We start from the raw sequence: 14,920 nt of genomic DNA on the forward strand, positions 1-14,920 counted from the left end.
CATGTCACAAAGGCCTAAAGAAACTAAATTGTGTAGTTCTTAAAATGCCAGGAAATAAAACAAAAAGATAATAGAAGAAATATATTATATATCATGAAAATACAAATGAATATGCTAAGAGACATACTGACCTCAAATTAGATAGTGGTAGCAGAGAATAGAAAGTAATATGCAATGCTCTAGGTGTCTAAAGGAGGCAAAAAGTATAAAACAAAATCAGATGAGACTTTCAGCAATAGCTGCCAGGAATTATGCATGAATGCTGACTCAGGCACTAGACTAGGCATCATATAGTTATCTTATTTAAGCCTCACAACAACTTAAGGAGGTTAACATTAGTATTCCAAATTAAAGTTGAGCAAACTTAGGTCAATTGTTGGTAAGGACTTGTATTCAAGTTCACATTGTTGGTAAGAACTTGTATTCAAAATCAAAGCTGATGCCAATGTTTTTCCTGCTCTGTAGCACTAGCTGAAATGTCCATGTGAAGCTTGATGACCACATGCCTTTCTCTGAGCAAACCATAGAAAGACCCACAATGACAGAGTAGGAGCTCAAGGGACATGAACTTTTGTGCTGCATTTAGTCTGGATATAGCCTGGATAGAATTTTTAGAAAATCAGTAATAAATGCTAAGATGATGTAGACAATGAAATATGGTAACAATCATAAATCTAGGATGTGAGGGAAGCCAGTGATAAATGGCCTGGGAAATGGTTTGTTTTTGAACTAACATCAACCTGAGTTTGAATCCTAACTCTCACATTTTCTAGTTCAGTGATGTTAGAATTGTATTTAATCTCCCTAATCTTCAGGTTTTTCATCTGTAAAGAGACACAATAACAGAACCTCCCTCTAGAGCTGTGAGAATTATGCGAGATGTCACATGTAAAAGACACTGTACACAGAACAAATTCTGTAAAATTTTATGATCCCAAAAAAGATCAGTCTTTATGCAAAGCCCACAAGTAGGTACTACCCACGTGGTGGTCATGGTGATGATGTGCGTTGATAAGATTGATTAAATCCTTGGAAAGTAAACAGTCCGTTTTCTTCGAGAGAACATGTAGTTAGCAGGAAAATTTGTTAAGTACTCATTCAAAAATATTTGTTGACATTTTAATTCTATTATTTCTTTGTGTTAGATACTATTATAAATTCTTTCTGTATATTATATTAACTCAATCTGCACAATAATTATATAAATCAGAGATTTTTAATTATTCCCATCTTTCTTTTTAAAATTTATTTATTTTTAGACAGAGGGGAAGGGTGGGAGAAAGAGAGGGAGAGAAACATTAATGTGTGGATGCCTTTTGCGTGCCCCTACTGGGGACCAGGCCCGCAACCCAGGGAATCAGTGCTCTGACTGGGAATCAAACAGGCAACACTTTGGTTCACAGGTTGATGCTCAATACAGTGAGCCACACCAGTCATGGCTGATTATTCCTGTCTGTCAAATAAGGAGATTAAAACACAGAGAAGTACTTGCCCAGGGTCACACAGCCAATGAGGAGCAGCACTGTGAATTGGATTCTAGCTCCAATGTCTCTGTTTAATCACAATAGTCTCTCAGTATCACAAGGCAGGGATGGAAAAGAAAGGATGGAAAACACAGAAATTGTATTCCAGTTGGGAGTCAACCCAAAAGCCAAGAAAACAATGAATATATAATGCAATTTAAAACAGTGATAAGTACTATGGAAAAATAGTGTAGGCTATACGATGGGGGCTTATTTTAGTTTCAAGTAAGGATACTCTTTCAAGAAAGAGTACAAGAAATATGTGTCTAGGGTAGAAACAGAGCCCTTGTATCTAAAATGTATAGAGAACAGTTGCAACTCAATAATGGAAAGATAAACTACCCTATTAAAAATGGGCAAAGGACTTGAATAAACATTTCTCCAAAGAAACACAAACAGCTACTAAGCAAATGAAGAGATGTTCAACATCCTTAGTCACCAGGGAAATGCAAATAAAAACCACAATGAGATACCTCTTTACACTGACAAGGATAGCTATAATAAAAAAAACAAAAACAAAAACAAAAAAACAACAACAACCAAGATAGACAATAACAAGTGTTGGGGAAGAGGTGAAGAAATTGGACCTTTATACACTATGGGTGAGAATATAAAGTGGTGCAGTTACATTGGAAAACAGACTGGCAGTTTCTCAGATGATTAAACATAGGGTTACCATATAATCCAGCAATTCAACTCCTAGGTACATACCCAAGAGAAGTGAAAACATATGTCCACACACAAAAAAACTGTACATATATGTTCATAGCATTATTCATAATAGCCAAAAAGTGGAAACAACCCAAATGTTCATCAACTAATGAGTAGATAAATATAATACGATATATCTAATCAGTGGAATATTATTCTGCAATAAAAAGCAATCAAGTACTGAGGCTTAAAAATATTATGCTAAATAAAAGAAACCAGCCATAAAAGACCACATATTGTGTAATCTCATTTATATAAAGTTTTCACAATAGGCATATCTGCAGAAACACAAAGTAGATTAGTGCTTCCTAGAATCTGGGACAGAAGAGGGAATTGGAGGATGATGGCTAAGGGGCATATGAGTTTCTTTTATGGGAAATAAAATGTCCTAACACAATGGTGATGGGTGGGTGCATAGCCATTTGGTATGACTATACCAAAGACAATCTAATTGTATAATTCAAGGGGGTATAATTGTGCATTATGTGAATTATACACCATTGAAGCTATTTTTAAAAGCATGTGGAGCCATTTTATTTTAAATGTGATGGGCTGTCTTTGGATGCTTTAGGCAGAGAAGTGAAAACAGAGAAATCATCTTCTAGGCCATGAAAGTCATCTGGGTATAAGAAGGTGGGTCTTATCTGGGTTGGAGGTAGTAAAAGTGAAGAGAAGGCTAACAGTTGGAGTTCTGTCTCCAGTATAAAATAAGAAAAAATACAAAAAGAAGAGATTGTAAGAGCAGAAATGTATCTGCTGCATGATATGATACAAACCCATTACTCCCAGTGCTCCGACACGTGTCCTTTATGGAGGGAAGCCAATTTCTTCTTTCCCACTCTTTGTACTTCTTCATCCATATGGCTCTAGAAGGAACAACATTTTCCACTCCCTCTTTCCACTCCCTAAATATGTGTAAGTTCAAGAAGAAAATCCCTAGTGCTTCTAGTTCTCATTAGTCTTCTGAGTTTCTATGACATTATGAATTATAAATAACATTTAAGGGTATGGTAGAAACTTTTGTTTTTAATAATATGATATAAATATAATAACTAATAAACTGACAAGTTAAAAAGCACTTTTAGTCTAAAACATTTCAACTCAGCCCTGGCTGGTGTGGCTCAGTTGATTAGAGCATCTCCCTGAGAACCAGAAGATTACAGGTTCAATTCCTAGTCTGGGCACATACCTAGGTTGCTGGTTCAGTTCCCTGTCTGGGGAATTGCAAGAAGCAACCAGTTGATGTTCCTCTCACATTGATGTTTCTCTCTCTCTCTCTCTCTCTCAGTGAATATATCCTCGGGTGAGGATTTAAAAAACAACTAAAACATTTCAACTCAGAGGTGATACAGACTTTTTCTTCTTAATTTTACAGAAAATTTTTGAGACTATCAATTCCATTGTTTAAGTACTGTTTTATTTTTTTCAGTTGAATTATATTTGTTATTTTTAATTTGTAATTACAATTATTGTATTAGTTTCAGGTGTATACCCCAATGATAAACACTACACAACTTACTAAGTGATTATCCTAACAAATATCGCACCCATCTGACACTATACATAGCAATTACAATATTATTTACTATATTCCCTAGGCTGTGCCTTACATCCCCCTGACTATTCTATAACAACCAATTCGTACTTCTTAATCCCTTCACCTTTTTCACCCATCCCCCCAACTGCCCTCCCATCTGGCAACTGTCAAAATGTTCTCTGTATCTATGAGTCTGTTTCTGTTCTACTTGTTCATTTTGTTTTTAGATTCAATTGTTGATAGATATGTATTTATTGCTATTTTGTTGTTCATGTTTTTATCTACTTTTCTCTTCTTCTTAAAGAAGACCCTTTAACATTTCATATAATACAGAGCTATCAAATCTGAATTGTCTTAGTCTTAACATCTCACTTTCACACTTAACAAATATATTTCTATCTGCATCCTTGCTCTGGTTTTACTGAAAGAGGGTCCCTCCATTATAAAATAGGCTCCATTAGTTTGCTTCCCACTTCATTTAGCTTATTCTTCTTCCATATCTTCAAACCTTTCAAATTTCTTATCTCTTGCAGTTCCTTCTCTTCAGTATATAAACATTTCTCCTCTATATATTACTATCTCTGTTCTTCAGAGTCAAACTTCTTAAACTTCCCATAGACATTTTTGTTTTACCTACTTTCCCTACACAACTCATGGCTATTCTGCTTTCACCCTTAACTTTTCTCTGGCTAATATAGCCAGTGATCTCTTATATAGTATTTCTACTGGTGCATTTTTTAAATCTATTTTCTGAGCAATCAACACTATTGCTCAGTCTTTCCTAGAGAAACATTTTATGTCTCTGTTTCTTCTGACACTCCAGGCTTTCTTCAACCTTCTCCAAATTTCTTCTTTGTTGTTTCCCTTTTTCTATCTTTCATTCAATATTGGTATTCCCTGGGGTTCATTTTTGTCCTTTTATTACTGTATATATTCTCCTTGGAAACAACATCCAATGACCATTTCTTTATCCCAGATCTCATTCTTGAATTTCAGATCTATTGATCAATTGTATAGTCAACATCACCTGGTTGTGCCGCATTCAATATGCACATCATCTTTTTCTCTAAATAACCTTTTCCTTCTGAACATCTTATCTTGTTTATCCATCCACCCTGTAATCCAAGACAGATGGCTGTCATTTATGACTCTTGACTAGTTTTCAAATCAGTGTCCTTGGGCTTGCTTCTTGCACAGCACATAGTCCCACTCTATTATAAATGTCAGTTTGTTTGTGTCACTTGCTTTGGTGTGATATCATATAGTATTTTTGTTTGCATCCTCACTGCTTGACAAAGGTGCTCAAACATAATAGATTCTCAGTAAGTTTAGCAAATAAATAGATCCAAAAATCTTTACATGTTTCTTCTCTGAAATCTTTCCAGATGCTACCTCTAAAGAAAGGTGGTCATTCTATTTTTTTAAACTATAACCTTATCTTTTAGAGTAGAAGTAGAATTGACTATGCCTGGTGAGGTTCTCTGGCTCCACATACATTAAGACCAAGTTAGCAGAATGGAAGTGCATGTGGCCATAGACTACATTTTTTTTTTTTTTTTTGGCAAAAACCTCCCCTATTCCGTGGACAAGGTTGGGAAAGTCATCTATACCAATGTCCTCTACACTGGCTCATAAAGTCCTTGAAGGAAGATATCGTATCTTATATCTATTCTCTGTATTCTTTTAAAAACATAAATATTTCTTAATCAATTCATTGTACAGAACCTAAATGATCTCTTCACAATATTCTAGTGCTGATGTTTACATTTTTTACTTAATTCTCTTGGCAACTTTAGTACATATAAAATACAACCATATTTTAAATCATATCCAGCTGGAATAAAATATCTTAATTTCTTGTGAACTTGATGTGATATCTACCTAGGAAGGGTTCTATTGTGACTGAAACTCTTCATTCCTACATTCATACTTTCTTTTAACAGAAATTTGTGTATTTCCCAGTATGTTCAAAGTTCCTCTGCTAGGATATTGAGAATAAAATAATTTGAAATACAGTTTCTCTTCTAAAGGATTTTGGTATAACCTCATTAACTTAACTCTTTTTACTTAGTGTAATATTTTCAACATGGTACTTGCAAAAGATTAAGAAAGACTTTCAGGTTAACATAATAATTTAAGGTAACCATATGAGTTTTATAATTGCAACTGTCTAATTAAGATCTAAAATACAAAAAATAAGTAGTACAATATCTCTAAGCATTTTGTAACCTTTAATCTATGTTTCCAAACATTATTTTAAGCAAAGTGAAATAATCCCAAATTCACAGAAGCCAGAATTGTAGCAGTTAGGACATGCTGCCCGCGGCCATGGTGCTGAGAAGCAGTTGGGGCTCTGCCACTACAGCTATGGAGTTGCACACAGATTATAATACCTCTTCATGGTGCTGTCTTCTCATCTATAAAAAGGGGAAGATAGTAGGCCTTGCTCTATAGCTTGCTGCTCTGGTTGTGGTGGTTGTGAAAATTAGAAAAATTCATAGATTAAAGTTCTTAGAAAAGCAGTTGGGCCTCTGTCAGTGCTATATTACTATTATTGAAAGATATACTCGGCTTTACACCAAAAAACTCAGAAGAATAAGTCAATTATCAGATGTTTCTATGAATCTGTGTTTATGTTCACAGAACTAAGATTTCTGGCTGTTTGACCAAATGTTTATGTTTGAGTATGATAGAGCTAAAGCTCATATGGTTCTTAGAATGGTTACTTCTGATATCAAGGTTAATTGGCATGCTTAACATGTATGTCTTTGAGAGGTATGATAAAGGATTATGCTGCCTCTGAATTATTTTTCAAATTCATGGGATGTTTTACAGATAAAAAGTTCATAGAGCTTTAGAATTCGAGGAAAGAAAAAGACTCCAGGGTTCTCCTAGTGTAACCTTTAATGTGACGGATATTATTTATAAGGCAATTCATTAAGTCACTTCATTAGGATCAACTGCTAAATGATATTTAACTTGTAATGATAGAACCCAGGTGTACTTAGGACACCATTTTTTCTTTTTCCTACATTTTATGCCCAGAGACCTTTTAGCATAGGAAGAGATTATAAGCATGGGTTTGAGGAATATTTAGCTTCGTGTTTAAGCCTCTATCCTGCTGGTGACCTAAGAAAAAACATCTTAATGGATCTTGGTCTGTTACTTCATCTGAGAAAAAGGGGTCTCGATGGAGATAGTACCAGTATTAAATTACATAATACATGTAAACAACATAGTACCTGGCAGAGTGTAAGAATCCAGTAAATGTTTGAGATTTCTTATTATTGTCATGTACATAATCATTTAGAACATAAAAGTTCATATGCACAATATGTGTACTAGAAGTTCCTTTTGTTATTTGCCAAACCCAAAGAAATCATCCTTGGGTCAAAGATCTAAGTGTGTGTGTGTTTGTGTGTGTGTTGCAGGGGAGGAGGGGGATGAGTGTGCATGTTTATGTTATTTGACAAAGACAAGTCCTAGGATCCTGTGGATTCATCAAATTCCCCTCAACCTACTTTCAGTCTGCTGTGATATGGCCTATATACCAACTGTAAACTGCAAAGCCTGATCCTTGGAGTCCCCTGGTTGATAAGGCTGATTATGGAAGAAACAATTCCAAGAAAGTATATCAGATGTGAAAAGTCACCAAACTTCAAGTATTTGTGGTAGCAAAGAAGGCCCACAAGAAGATACCTGTTATAGGAAATCCAGTCAGCACATAATTTCATTCAAAAAACACTTAGAAATTTTACCCTTTAAACCAACAAGTCTGTATCAAAACATACCAACTCTTTTACAATCTGAAATCTGTGGCTGGGAAGTTAGTCAATTGAGTGTATGCATTTCAGAAAAATAAAACCAGTGGAATATTCTATTAGTTCAAAAAGGATTGTAGAAGAGTTTGTATGTCTAGCTGAAACACACTTAATTTATCTGTGAAAACTTAGTTTTCAGAGACAAATTAAATGTGTGGAGCAATATTTGGAAGGCTTTTTGTTTTGTTTAGACTTAGAACTGACTTTTGAGAGTAAAATAATAGAGCTTTAATCCCTAGGAAAAAAATTCCAAAATACATCATCGAAACTAAGATAATCCTTAATGAAGTCAGAACCAAAAAAAGAAAGAAAGAAAAGAAAAGAACTTCCCCTACCATTAAAGATAAGCAACCACAGCCACCACGATCTCCATTCTTTTCATTTCCTCAGGTCTGACATTCTGCAGATGACCGCCCTTATTTGTCCCTACATGTTTTCCAAAATATAAAAGTGAAATAGAGTCCCAAGGGCACTGTACTTGAAAGGTTATGAGAGTTAGAGAATTTTAACCATGCCTGCCAAATCAGCAGATGGCTTGTGATTATAATTATATGCATCAATAAAACGAATAATCTTTACAAAATTTGAATTTCTACTAAAGTAAGGGATTTAGTAAGCAGATGCAACAGAATGCATTTTCTTTAACCCTTTTGGTAGACACTGGTATCTTTCACACAAAAAAAGATTAAGGGCTCTGTACATAATAGGTATACTCTAATTTTTGTTCCCTTTCTACAGTAGTCATGTTGTCAGCCTCAATCTTTTCTTGATTTCATTTTCTTCTTAAGCATATTTCTTCCTCACCCCATTTTCACCCTTCAGAATACAAATGTTAAAACTAATTCCCTATCATTGTTTGATATTTGAAAAAAGGAAATTTAAAAGAAGTAAATGCCTTCATTCCAATTCATGCCAAATATACTATAGAAACAAAAAAGCAAACAGTAGATGCATCTTTCTAGCTGATGGGCTTCTTTTACAAATTAGGTTTTCAATAACAAAATTTTTCAGTTTTTGTTTTCTTATTCTCTTTAATCTACATCTCAGGAATGAAAATAATATTTATACTATTTATATAATTAACCATTTCATTTTGACTTGATTCTGAATACCATGACAAGTAAGGATAACTAAATTTTGTCTCATGCCAAGCATGAATTTACTCTCGAAATTGGGCACATATATGATTCATCTGATAAAAAGGATGAGGTGAGGTTTACACATTGACTTTTAGCCGTGTTTCCTTAATGAGGAAAACCTCAATATTTAGAAAATTAACTAAACTATGTTACTTTGAAACTTTGTAGGAGGTAGAGAAATTTACCATTCAAAAATTGCATACTTACGTTTTTATGAAATCATAACATAAACATTTTTCATGGAATTACAATATGGAACTCTTCATTACCATAATATATATTCATTTACATATATATACTTAATTCAACAAACCAACAATATGATATTTAGGAATATTTGGAGAACATGTATTTTCTGCAGGTATCTCTAGCATCTTCATATTTACACCATCTTAATCAAATAAATAAAAATGTTCTGATCTAAAAGCAGAAAAAGTAGTATCAACTACTTAATAGTATAAATAAGTTACCAATAAGAGTTTGAAGGCATTGGCAATTTTGTGATCCAATGCAATTTACCTGGGGATATAAGAACTATGAGATTAGAAATTCTTCTTAGCAACAAATTTGTTGCAAAGTTGTAACTTAAATGTACACATCAAACCATATTAGAATAAGTATTCCTGCAATCAACCTATGAAGTTAAACCAAGAAAGTAATAAATTCTTGCTTAAAGGCTTATAAATTTGATGCAACTCTTGACAAACAATATTCAAGTACTTGTAAAGAAATGTAAGTATCTCTTAGAGTTCACTGGAATGAAATTTTAAATATTCAGCAAAAAAGTAGGTTCAAACTTCTTTACATAGGTGATAAAATGAAATACTTTCCTTGAAGAGGGATTTTTTTTTAAACCAAATCTAAGATATCAAATAAAGAAAATAATCTAAGCCAAACTTTTAAATAAATCCCAAAGGGGCAAAATTAGGGTATTTTTTTTTAAGTAATGAACAGTAAACTTAATTTTAGTAAAGACCTTTGCTATAATTAAATACTTAAAGTATAGATAAACCATTTTGAAATTAAATGAAATTGTTTCTACTTATAGAAAATTTTAAGTTAAGATGTAATGAAATTCTAATGAACAATTTTGATTTCTGTTAATAAAGCTATGCATGAGTCAATTTGATCACATATACTTAATATACATTTAGTATTTTTAACTTGTTACCTTAGACTTGAAATGAGCACCCAGCCATGTAAAAAAGGAATTTCCACAGTCCTTCAAGAAATCTCACAAAATTGAGGGCTCTGAAAACACAAATATGAGAAGAGTTCTATTCTGGTGGAAGCAAATGTGCAGGGAGTACACCTGACATGGGCCACTTGTTCTCCCAAACTCCAAATGAAAGCAAAAACAAAACAAAACAAAACAACCCCACTTTTTTAAAACCTACTATATATCACAGCTTTAAGCACATTATCATATTTAATTTTCACATGCCATAAGGCAAGATTTATCTACCATGGCCCCCATCTAACAGACTGGAAAACTGAGGCCAGAACAGATAAATAACTTACCCAGGACCACAGATTTAATAAATGAAAGACCCAGGTTTCAAACATATGAACTTAAGAAAGGAATCTCACAGATTTTTTTGTCACTTTAAGTGACTTTTATGGCACTTATAATGACTACCTTATTATCTAGGAAATGTTTTGTAGTTTTTTTTAGGTCATGGATCCTTAGGGTTAGGAATGAGAACCTTATAGTACCTGCAGCCCCTAACACAATCCTTTAAACCAAGTCATTTAAATGGTATTTATTTGTCAAATAAGTGAATCTGAATAAAAGTTCAGAAATACAAAGTTTCCTTCTGTAAACAAAAATTAAGTTCCTCAAATATATTTAAGGAAGAAAGTTACACATTAAATAAAACCGTTTCCTTAGTGTATTTTCTTAGTTAATTTTTTAATCTCTCAATTTCAAGAACAATATTAGTGAAAACAAGTTCATATAAATCAAAAGTAATGATCTGCACCCTCTTATCTTACTTACAACAGAGCTCTATTTTTTTCAAGAACGACAATCCCACATCAGTGAAAGTAATTCCACTCAGTTTTGTATACAGTCTAAACAGATTTTAGTCAAGTTTGCTCACCCTTTGCTGTACTGGTAAGGACAGGGATAAAATATTTATACCATCCAAAAGGATTGTGTGTTCTCTGAACAATTCACTTCTGTATTAACATGATGAACATTAGCAACTATAGAAAAATAAATGATAATACATGAAATTCAAGCTTAAAATGTTCAGTACATAGAGATAATCTACTATATCTGTAATGCCCGGAAGAGTGACTAGTTGTGTAACTATGCCTTAAACTAAAATTGTTAGGTAGCAATTGTAGCCATTTCAGATGGCTTGTTTTTCCCATGTTTCTACAACATTAAAGGCATGATGATGAGACTACATATTAGAAAACTTGGAATTTAGTTAAATCAAAGTACGCTTTCCCTATATTTCACTTGAAATTAGCAAGACACTGTTACACTACTTTCTTTACAAAATCTATTTCCTTCAAATTCTTGTTACTGTTATTACTTGTCTTGTTATTGTAAAGACAATAGAGTTTGTAAGAGATAATGTATGTTATAAACTATATACACATATAGACTTAAAGAAATTATATAAATAAAATGAATGTTGGGAACACATTTGGAAGAAGAAAAGTACTTTAAGACAAAAAAAAAAAGAATATATGACCTCTGATCACCCAGATCATATTATAAACCTCTATTATGAATCTCTCACAAATACTAATAGTAAATGATTTATTCTATATCATAATATGTCTATATTCTTATATCAATAAAAATATTTCAGTGCAAGTAATGCAAGTCAGCAACTGATTTCTATATAATATGCAGAGTTTTAAAACATGAACAGATGACTATGAAATGACATTCTAAAATTAAATGACAGGGTCTTTAAAAATTAAATCCTGACACTCATGTTATAAATCCATATATTTTAAAACACCATACTTATGTTAACAATACTTTTTAAGTGTTTTCAATGAGATTGTCAGAGTTTGTTAAGGCGGTGACAATCCATTAACAGTTTTAGAATAAAATATTCAATTTACCTGAATTTCTTGTAACAATATCATCCCCTCTTGAACTAAACATCCTCTGAGTACACAAGTCTAAGGCAGACGACATTTCAGCAAGGCAAATAAGGCTTTCTGGCAACTTCCTGTTGCCATATTTCTCTAAAAGGATCCTGCAATCTTATACTTCAATACTGCAAATGCATTTTTTCAAGGGACATGGTAAGCCAGTGCTGCTCAGTGTCAGATAGCTTTGATTTTTTCCCAAGTACAGCAAGCAAATAACCACTAATCCTGTTCAATACTACAGATTCACAATGATTTTATTTGCAGATCCAAGAGAAATAGAATACATGAAGTAAAGAAAAGCTTTTATTTTTGTTTTGTTGTGTTTGTTAGATTTTTTAAGATATTGATCAAGCAAATGATCATCTATATATTATATTAAATATATTTTAGCAGAAGGGGCAATTTTATATTGAACAAGAATTAACTTTAATGTGTACATTCATGCCCCAGGTTTCCATTTTCTTTTAAAAGCAGTAGTACTAACTAAAATCAAAGTTGCTGTATGCATCTGAAAGTTTTCAAACCTGAACCCACATCTGAATGGTAGACACTTGTGAAAGCACCGTTTCTCTGATAAATAGCCTACCTCTCAAATTCAAGTTCACTTGCATTTGGGAGTACACTTTACTTTTGAAATGTAAAAACTTTTATGAAACGGTAAAACAAAACAACAATAACAACAACATTAGAACATTAATCAGTGAAACAGTATTTCCAGGAGTGATAGCAAAATCCCTTCATTCTGACCTACTTGTCGAGAAACGGACTTTCAGCCCCACGGTTAGGCTACGATTTGTTCTACTTTCTCCCTAGGGCTTAATTGCCAGACTGACTTACCGGTGCCTCCTAGCCTTTGTTCTGCCTCTCACGCTGACATCAGGGAAGCAGTGATGTAGAATAAAGCAGGGGTGGGCTAGGTTAGTCCAGTGTTTGTGTCGTTGTGTGGTGTGCAGGGACACTCTGTGATACTCTAGTGAGCTGCTAAGCTTTTTTTGTAGGCTTTGTGTCATTTACTTAACGACCAATCTCATTAGCTGCCAGGGTACAATGGGCTGATGCATTTTCTATGTACATACTCTACACAGTGACCCTCAAGGTTGCCGAAGGTCTATTTAATCAGTCAAATGCTGAATATATTTGCAGTAAATCACTAAAAAGAAAAAAGAAAAAAATGGGACTACAGAGGTATCTTACAGGCTTACTGTTTACGAGTGGTTATTCACAGGTAATAAAATGCATGCATATTTAGTCAAAACAGCAGTAGAGTAGGCAGAGATGAATTATCTAGTTTTGCACTGGTGACCTTAATTTTAGAAAACTTCCAGAATCAAAGATATAATCTCTTTGCAAGAAACCCAGATTTGAAATTTAATTTCTGTCTTAATTTAATCTTATTAGCAAAGCAAGAAAGAATTGCTTTTTTTAGCAGTTTCTCCTCACTCTGAAGTCACCGCTCCCTCAGTCCTATGCCCTGCCCAAGCAGCCTCAGAACTGGAAAGTTGCATTTATGCCCTCTTTCAGTTACAAGGTAAAAACCTTTTTAACTCCTATGAAAAATGAAATGCTGAGAGCACTATGAATGACGACAGCTGTCCATAAGTATCAGGGAGAGTTCTATTGTCCAGCTTGTCCCTGGATAAAATGAATACTTTACAGCAGAGGCTGTTCAGCTTGGCTAAAGAGTATGGGGAGAAGGGGAGCAGGTCACTGGAGATTTCACACACTAATTTAATCTGGGAAAAGGACAGGCTCTGCATCTCCCTTGAACAGACTGGCAGCAATCTGGGCCCCCACAGAACTATCTCCTTTTGCCTGTGCTCTATTTATTCCTTATCTCTGTTTACCAACCGCTAGGTCCCTTTCATTCACACCACGAGGCCGTTTTCCTACTATCAGTCAGCAGCTGACACTGTGGAAGAGCCTCAAAGGCAAAAAAAAAAAAAAAAAAAAAAAAAAAAAAAAGATCAAAACTAAACCAAAGCTGTATAAACAATGCAACAGTACAAGTAAATGCAAAAACCCTGATTCTTAACCCAACCCACAGGGTGCAAACAGAACCTTTATAGTAAATCCAACAAACCGACCACAGTAAGGTATGGGCCACAGAGAAAGAAAAGTCAAAAACCATTCATGAAACCATCATCCAAAAGAACTGCTAAAATGTAAGCTGGCTGCTGAAGCAGCCTTGCTTCAGAGATGTTCTTATCTTTACCACAGATCAATGAACTGGCTACCAGGAAACAGGTACCTTGCCCAAAAACATGACCTGTGCATTTTGAAAGGAGACCTCATTCACATTAAAATGTTAGCACCTTAAAAATCCCAGCAATATGACTATAAGTTAAATGGAATTCAACAGTAACTTTTCCAAAATCTCATCATACTGATTAACTTTAAACAATCCAAAAATTGGGCATCAATCCTCCATCACTTTTATGTAGAGGTACTAAAACTCCTGTGCAATCCAGCCAACTAAATCTTTCTCCAGGTCTTATGTTGATGTCACAGTGATTAACATAGCAGAGGAGTTGGGAAAAGACTATGTACAAGTTTCTATCTTTTGAAGTTCTCTGCAGTGTATGAATGAAAACATACTGGAGCAACTAGTTGAAGTATAGAAAGAGGAGAAAATACAACAAGTATTATTTGGAATCTTGCAACTTTTGAGGAAATATGTATTTTGAATCCAAAACTTGTTTTTTTTATCTTGAGTGCTAAATAATTTTGAATATTTCAACAAATGGGTGAATGCCACTTAACTAAGTAGTTCATTGACATGATTTAGAATATATGATTCAGAGAATATATATGTATATATGATAAGCATAAATACATACACTGCTACCCATATATACATATATAAAATGAGAAAGTGTGTAGTGGCTAGTGCCTACAGTTTCCTAAATTTAAAAAACCATGAGTTACTTTAAATTTCCTTGAGATTATTAAAATCATTGGAATAATTGGAAATGATTGGTTATTGTCATAAAAATCAACACTGTATTGACTCAATCACTGAGACCTTTACCAAAAAAAGGGAAGACAAAATGTAGCTCATTATCTAAG

At 33.8% G+C, this 14,920-nt stretch overlaps 1 protein-coding gene across 4 annotated transcripts in view; it reads right to left on the reverse strand.

Annotated features, from left to right (window-relative positions):
- Positions 1–14,920, reverse strand: part of ST18 (ST18 C2H2C-type zinc finger transcription factor) — a 147,894-nt gene that overhangs the window by 130,226 nt on the left and 2,748 nt on the right. For 3 of the 4 annotated variants that reach the window (XM_054595017.1, XM_054595020.1, XM_054595016.1), the window contains exon 2: positions 9,903–9,982. The gene's annotated coding sequence lies outside the window, so the exon portion shown is untranslated. Of the gene's footprint in view, positions 1–9,902; positions 9,983–11,821; positions 11,927–14,920 lie in introns of those variants that run through there. The other variant, XM_054595018.1, reaches the window with a different exon arrangement.

Source organism: Pteronotus mesoamericanus, unplaced genomic scaffold (genome assembly GCF_021234165.1).
Source record: "Pteronotus mesoamericanus isolate MK-2021 breed Mesoamerican mustached bat unplaced genomic scaffold, CSHL_Meso_final scaffold_54, whole genome shotgun sequence".
Taxonomy (NCBI): domain Eukaryota; kingdom Metazoa; phylum Chordata; class Mammalia; order Chiroptera; family Mormoopidae; genus Pteronotus; species Pteronotus mesoamericanus.